This window comes from Poromitra crassiceps (assembly GCF_964638095.1).
Source record: "Poromitra crassiceps genome assembly, chromosome: 8".
Lineage (NCBI taxonomy): Eukaryota > Metazoa > Chordata > Actinopteri > Beryciformes > Melamphaidae > Poromitra > Poromitra crassiceps.
This window is the reverse complement of record NC_139629.1, coordinates 46,438,365-46,445,107: the sequence shown is the minus strand read 5'-3', so window position 1 is coordinate 46,445,107 and position 6,743 is coordinate 46,438,365.

Below are 6,743 nucleotides of genomic sequence, written 5' to 3'. Positions count from 1 at the left end.
TTTTTAACCCAAAGAAAACAGCCCCCTAAGGAGAATGCTGAGAGGATCCCCACATGACTGCTCAATGCCACCCAAATCCCCCGCCCCCTCCACACACACACACACACACACACACACACACACACACACACACCACCTGACCCTATAGGGCCTAGCATAAAGCCGTTCCAGATGTGCCCACATCGGTTTCACTGGAATAATGCCACTCTACTCATTCTGTTACATCTGATCTGATCACAGTCTCACAAGCGATGACAAAGTGATCAAACCAAAATAGAGAGAGGACCTGGTGCTGTGTTTTATCTGTCCTATGTAGAATGTGAGCAAGCAGAGAGAAGGAGAAAATCAGTGCTTTTCTCTGGGAAACAAATGAAATTAATATAATCAATTACAAACCAAAACATTTCAAACGATAGTTTTCTCTTTAGCATTGTCCCCTTTGTTTTCATGCATGATTTAGTTACATACAAGATGATTCCCTCTGATATCGAGTCTTGCTGCTTTGCCTTCATTGGCCACCTCTAGCATGACATCAATTAAGGGCGTCTGAAGAGTATAAGAAAATAAGTGTTAAAAGTCCAAGATGGGTTTTCCCAGCATTGGGTGTTGCTAGTACTCTGTATTTCAGACAACTTTGGGTAGGTTCTCCATGCGAGTGCTCTTACTGGTTCAAAGACAATACAACCCAGTTGGGTTTTGTAATGGAATAATGGGTGACTGTAATTAAATTAGTCACAGCCAATGAGCAGTGTTTTGGCACAGTCACATTGGAAGGAAATGCATTCAACCCTATGAGACGGGGCACGGCATTGGGGAGTGACGAGGTCCCCAAATTCTTTCCTACGAAGGACCAAAAACTAATCTGGATGGAGGGCCGAGGGCCAAAAATAAATATGTGAAAATACATTGTTAGGAAGCCTGACCAGAGTGGCTTGAAAGAGTAGGAGGCAGACTCAGAGCGTGTCCAGGTTTAGCAAAAAGTGATTTATTTACAAAAAAAGCATGCTATACTGTATATGCTCCCCAAAAATATGTACAACAAAATAGGAAAAAAAGCAAATAAACAGTTAACTTGCAATAACTAAACAAAACTCAACTCATAGTAACAAAACTTAAATTAACATCACATGCACCCAAGTACATGCGGACACGTGTCTCACCTCCCCAACAACCCAAAAGCAACTGCGCCCACCCTTCAATCCACAAGAGCCAATCCTGGCTAAACCAATGCACTGTTCCAGGTGAAGTCCCTGCATCTCCTCCTGAAACAGGTAACTATTACAGTTAGAAACTGTCACCAAATTCCACATAGACATACTTAAGACACAGCTTACCATGACACAGATTTGCAACCTTACATAAACAGATCACAATCAACATAGATATTCCACAGCGACTTAATTTACCTCCCCCACACACTTGGTCTGACCAATGACATCACTAAAGAGGATGATTGACTGATTAACGGATGATGGAATGCAGGTGATGTGAGTAAGATTGAATCCAGGTGAGGTGATATGAGTAAGAATGAAATGAAATGCCCAACTAGTAATTGTAGTACTGAACCAAAACTTACCAATACTTGTCAGTGTTTTATTTGAACCAGATTGTGTTGGTGATGATGGGATGTAAACTGTAACCAAACATAATGCAAATAAACACAAACAAACCCAGGATAGGATAGTATAGTAAGTGCAAATTACTGATTGATGTTAGAATTTATGGCTAAAACAAAGAACAAGCATGGTCAAAGCTTAATGTGAGCGATAAAAACGTTTGAAGAAATGGGGACAAAAGCTGTATGTAAATGATGGTGAAGATGATTGTTGAAATGGGGACAATGGTGTGTTCTTCTCATCCACTTTGTCACACATGACATTAAAGTGTTTTTATTTTATAGACAATTTACATTCTAAATCTAAAATAAATGTTAAAAAAACACTAGTCTTTTATCTGTTTAACAGTATTTTTTTTATTAAAGTTAGATTTAGAGTTGATTGCAAAAAAAGAAGAAGGGAAAGACACCTTTCTGGCAGAAAGTGCATGCAACTCAAGGTGGCCCTGACCCTACCCACAGAACCCGTTCTTATTCAGATAACTTGAGGTGAGAGGTCAAGGGACCCCTTTGAAAATGGACCTGCCAGTTTTTCCCGTGTCAAAATGTAGCCTGACTTTGGAGTGTTTATTGAGCCCCCTTCCCAACAAGGTTGATATGGTTGGTACCTATGGATTCCTTAGGTCTTCTAGTTTCATAATTGTGGTATAAGTGCTATATGAGCTATACTATATACGCCATGCTATAGAGCAGACCTGAGCATTATATGGCCCGGCCCGGGGGCCAGAACCGACGGCTCTCATGATGGTTCTGCCAGGCCTGGGAGGATCTAAGACAAACTACACCATTTTGCTTGTGAAGCTAGGAAAATCTAATGAGATTACTTAAATTGGCTTTTATTTCGAAACGCTTGTGTGTCATGAGTGTGCTTCTTCCTGAATAAGTGCACAGCCCATTTTCTATAATTTAATCTTAATTTAATGATAGACAATTAACCCAATTGTTGTGCATGTTTGTCAATTATGTTGAGTTCAGTTGTGTATTAGTTGATTTCATGTTCTAGATTTTGGAAGGAAAGAAATCGAAAGCAATCAGGTTGCACCACCAGAAATCTGTTATGAACTGCATTTTGAAAGTAACTGATGATTTGAACGAGTTCAGTGGAGTAAAATGTTGACCTTTGAACAAAATGGTATTTCCACAGGAGACTCTGTTCCTTTAGTCACACTTACAGTCACACACATATATACTACAACAGAAACCATTTCTATGGTTTGTGAAGTATGGAGTGAACCAGTAGTCAGCACCTCACCCCAACTTTGAGGTGAACAACCCACGACAGTAGGCTACTCGGCTTGTCATTGTGTCTTCTTTTGTCTCCACAGAAGCCTGGTGACGCGAGGTTACGACAGAAGTGTTATTTGCTGAAGATACCATGTCGGTCAGCTGACTACAGATCTCTGTCATGTCAGCATCCTTCCTCTTTGCCATCTGCTGTCATTCACAGTTAAGTAAGTTCCTATTTTCACTTCCTGATGTTTCTCTACTCTTCATTTCTGTTGAATTCACAGGCAAAGGCACAACTTTGATCTTCTGCCCAGCCTAAGTCAACTTTGATCTTCTGCCCAACCTAAGTCAACGTTGATCTTCGGCCCAGCCTAAGTCAAGGTTAACTTTGATCTTCTGCCCAGCCTAAGTGAAGCTTTTGTGATGTCACCTGCTGTCATTCACAGTTAAGTTCCTATTTTCACTTCCTGATGTTTCTCTACTCTTCATTTCTGTTGATTTCAGAGGCAAAGGCACAACTTTGATCTTCTACCCAGCCTTGAGTCAACTTTGATCTTCTGCCCAGCCTAAAAGTCAGGCATAACTTTGATCTTCTGGCCTAGCCTAAGTGAAGCTTTCGTGATGTCATGGGTCATGAGGCAGCACCAAATCTCTATTTATTCCATTTGTGTGGTCGCATCCCAATCCTTCTCCACTGGCCTCTTCACGCATCTTGTAGTTCCAAATGAATGAAGCCGTCATGCACATTGCACCCCACTTCAGATTTGAGAAACTGAACTCGACAACAGGAGAGCTTTTGGACCAGGTCCTGCACAGCATTTCGATGTGAGGTTATTTTGCAGAAAATAAAAAAGAATCGTAATTTTAATCTTTAACAGTTTGCTGCAGGTCCAGGACCAAAACAAACCTTATTATGCAAATTCACTACATCACCCATCTGTAACTATATTTCCGCAAACCATGTGTTTATTTGACTAGCTTTCCTTGGTCAAGTATGGTGATATAGTCCATGCTATTGGGCCACGATTGGAAAGCCCTGGTCACTTTCTCCACCCACACACAAACACACAGATCCCAAACAGCTGGGTAAATCTAGATCCCTGTCACGGTGACGACAGACGGGGATGAGGGCTTACTGCTGGCCCAGTAAGGTGCTCCCTCAGGGGGGCAGAGACCTCCTCTCTCCCCCACCCAGGGCCCTCCTCCCTGCAGCCTGGAGATATCAGTCAGGCCAGAGCCAAATCACTGGGGTGTCATTTTGTCACGAAAGAACGGCTGCTCTGTTGCCACGTTGGTTCATTACGGTGGTTATGGAGTTGAGAGCTCCAGCTATCCAGTTCCGGGTAGATGTAGTTTAACAGGATGTCTCACTTTAGTTTTTTATCCATCTGTAACTTTGACATAAAAGTAATTAAAGTGTTTCTTGCTCGCTATAGGCAGCCTTTGACTGCCTCCCCCCCCCCTCCCTTTTCCCCTTAAGCCGCAGTGCTAAATGGGTAACACACAGCCAATCAACCCAACACCTCACATTAAGGGGAAAGCGGGGAACTGACTGGGGGGGGTGGAAGGAGGGAAAACGCAGATAAAGGGAATACTAGTAAAGTAATTATCCCCCTCCACCACCACCACCTCGGATTAGGCCTCTGAAAAACCTCCCACAGCAAGAGTCCTCACACTCCGACAGGTGTGGGCAGAAGAGGGCGAGGGCGAGTGGCTGATGCCAGAGAGAAAAACACCGAAAGATGAAAAGAAAAGAGAGAAGAGAAAAGAGAGAGCGCGCGAGCACCTGTTTTTTTTGGGGACTCCCACTGCCTTCCTTTTGCTGGCCCGGGCTTGCCCTGCCCCGCCCCAAAACAACACAGTCACCACTCAACTGGCTGCTCAGCTATGTGAGGCAGCACTATAGGGTCAAGCTGCAGGTTATATTATAGAGACACAGAAACAGAGGGAAAAGTAAAAAAATAAATAAAAAAAATAAAGACTAATCACCATTCATAATTACTGACGTTTAATGCAGTAAATGTACCACTCATTGAACATGGAGTTTGTATTTGTGCACGGAGCAGAGAGGTTAATGCAGGAATAATAATGGAACCATGATGAGGAACAAGTGCTGGGCGAGCTATTCCTGTGTTATTCCAACATTATGCTCCACACCCAAACATACACACAGTGTAGTAATTTGACCACCACAAGGAACCGCAGTAAGCATATCGGTGGTCTGGTGGTCCCTTTCACCTCTTCCTCTGAGCACCTACCTCTAAATCTAACACACACGCGTGCACACGCACACGCACCACACACACACACACACACACACACACACACACACACACACACACACACGCACACACACGCACACGCACACACACACACACACACACACACACACACACTCAGGCTCATTAACCTCCTGGTAGGGGGGATAGGGGTCATGGGGCATCAAAGTGGCAGGATCACTGCAGACTCACCCGGCAATCCTACCATGGGGGTCTGGAGCCGCAACGTCTCACCCCCCTAATGAGAGGCCATGACACACACACACACACACACACACACACACACACACACACACACTCACACACACACACACACACACACACACACACACACACACACACAGTTTGACCCCGGCTCAGGACCAGCTGGAAAAGAGAGTCAGACATGCCTGACTGTCCCCCCCCCTCCCTCGCCACGACTCTTCCATACCTCTCCCAAATACTCATTCCTCACCATGCATTCCATCCACAGCGTGTTGTGGGCTCGCATGCAGTCACCACCAGCCCATTTGTGTCAGGGCTTGAAGGGCTCACCTCGCCCCCACCATACCTTCACCTCCCTGGGAGGATGGGGGATGAGAGAGAGAGAGAGAGAGAGAGAAGGGGATGTCCTGGCGTAAGGTAAGAGAGAACGTAAGCAAGTGCGAGGAAGAGCCATTTAGTTGCTGAAATTCCAATGACTTCTCGCAACAGGCCGAGGACTTTAATTCTAACTTGTGAGCAACAGGAAATAACCTGGATCGAACCGAAGGCACCCAACAACAACAACAACAACAACAACAACAACAACGACAACAGCTAAACAAAACAAAACACACCGATCTGTCACTCAGCACAACTGATGGGAAGTGGCAAGCGCCCTGGGAGGCATGTGGAGGGGGATGGCGTCTGTGAGAGAGAGAGAGAGGGAGAGAGGGAGAGAGGGAGAGAGAGAGAGAGGGAGAGAGAGAGAGAGAGAGAGAGAGAGGGAGAGAGAGAGAGAGAGAGAGAGAGAGAGAGAGAGAGAGAAAGGGAGGGAGGGGGCTTTAGAATAGCAGTCTGCCAGAAAGGCAAGTGCAGCAGGAGGGTGAACGAGGGGTGCAGGGTCGAGGGAAGGCACCTTGCAACAGCTGGTCTCAATTATCCGTGGAGGGGCTGGTGAGTGTACAGGGCCTGTGTGTGTGTGTGTGCATGTGCGTGCGTGTGTGTGTGTGTGTGTGTGTGTGTGTGTGTGTGTGTGTATGTGTGTTTGGCTGAGGCATTGCAGGGGGGCTGAGACCGCTGGCGCCAGGAGGGGAGCAACAGGTCAGAGAGGATGAAGATTATAAAAATACTAGCAGGCAGTTGGCCTTGGTCCTGCCGGCGCACAGCGTGAGTGTGTAGGGTGGATATTCCTTGCCACATAGTGCCCCACAGGATGTGGAGTGTGTGTGTGTGTGTGTGTGTGTGTGTGTGTGTGTGTGTGCGTGTGTGTGTCGTGTGTGTGTGTGTGTGCCCACAGTGGGTCGTGTTTCTGCCTACATCCTGTGAGATAACCTTCCTGCTTGAATAACAAGCACTCATCCCAAAGTGTAAATCAGTGGCTCTCAACCTTTTTCATATCAAAGACCCTAATTTAGTCCCTAATTAGAGCCATGGACCCC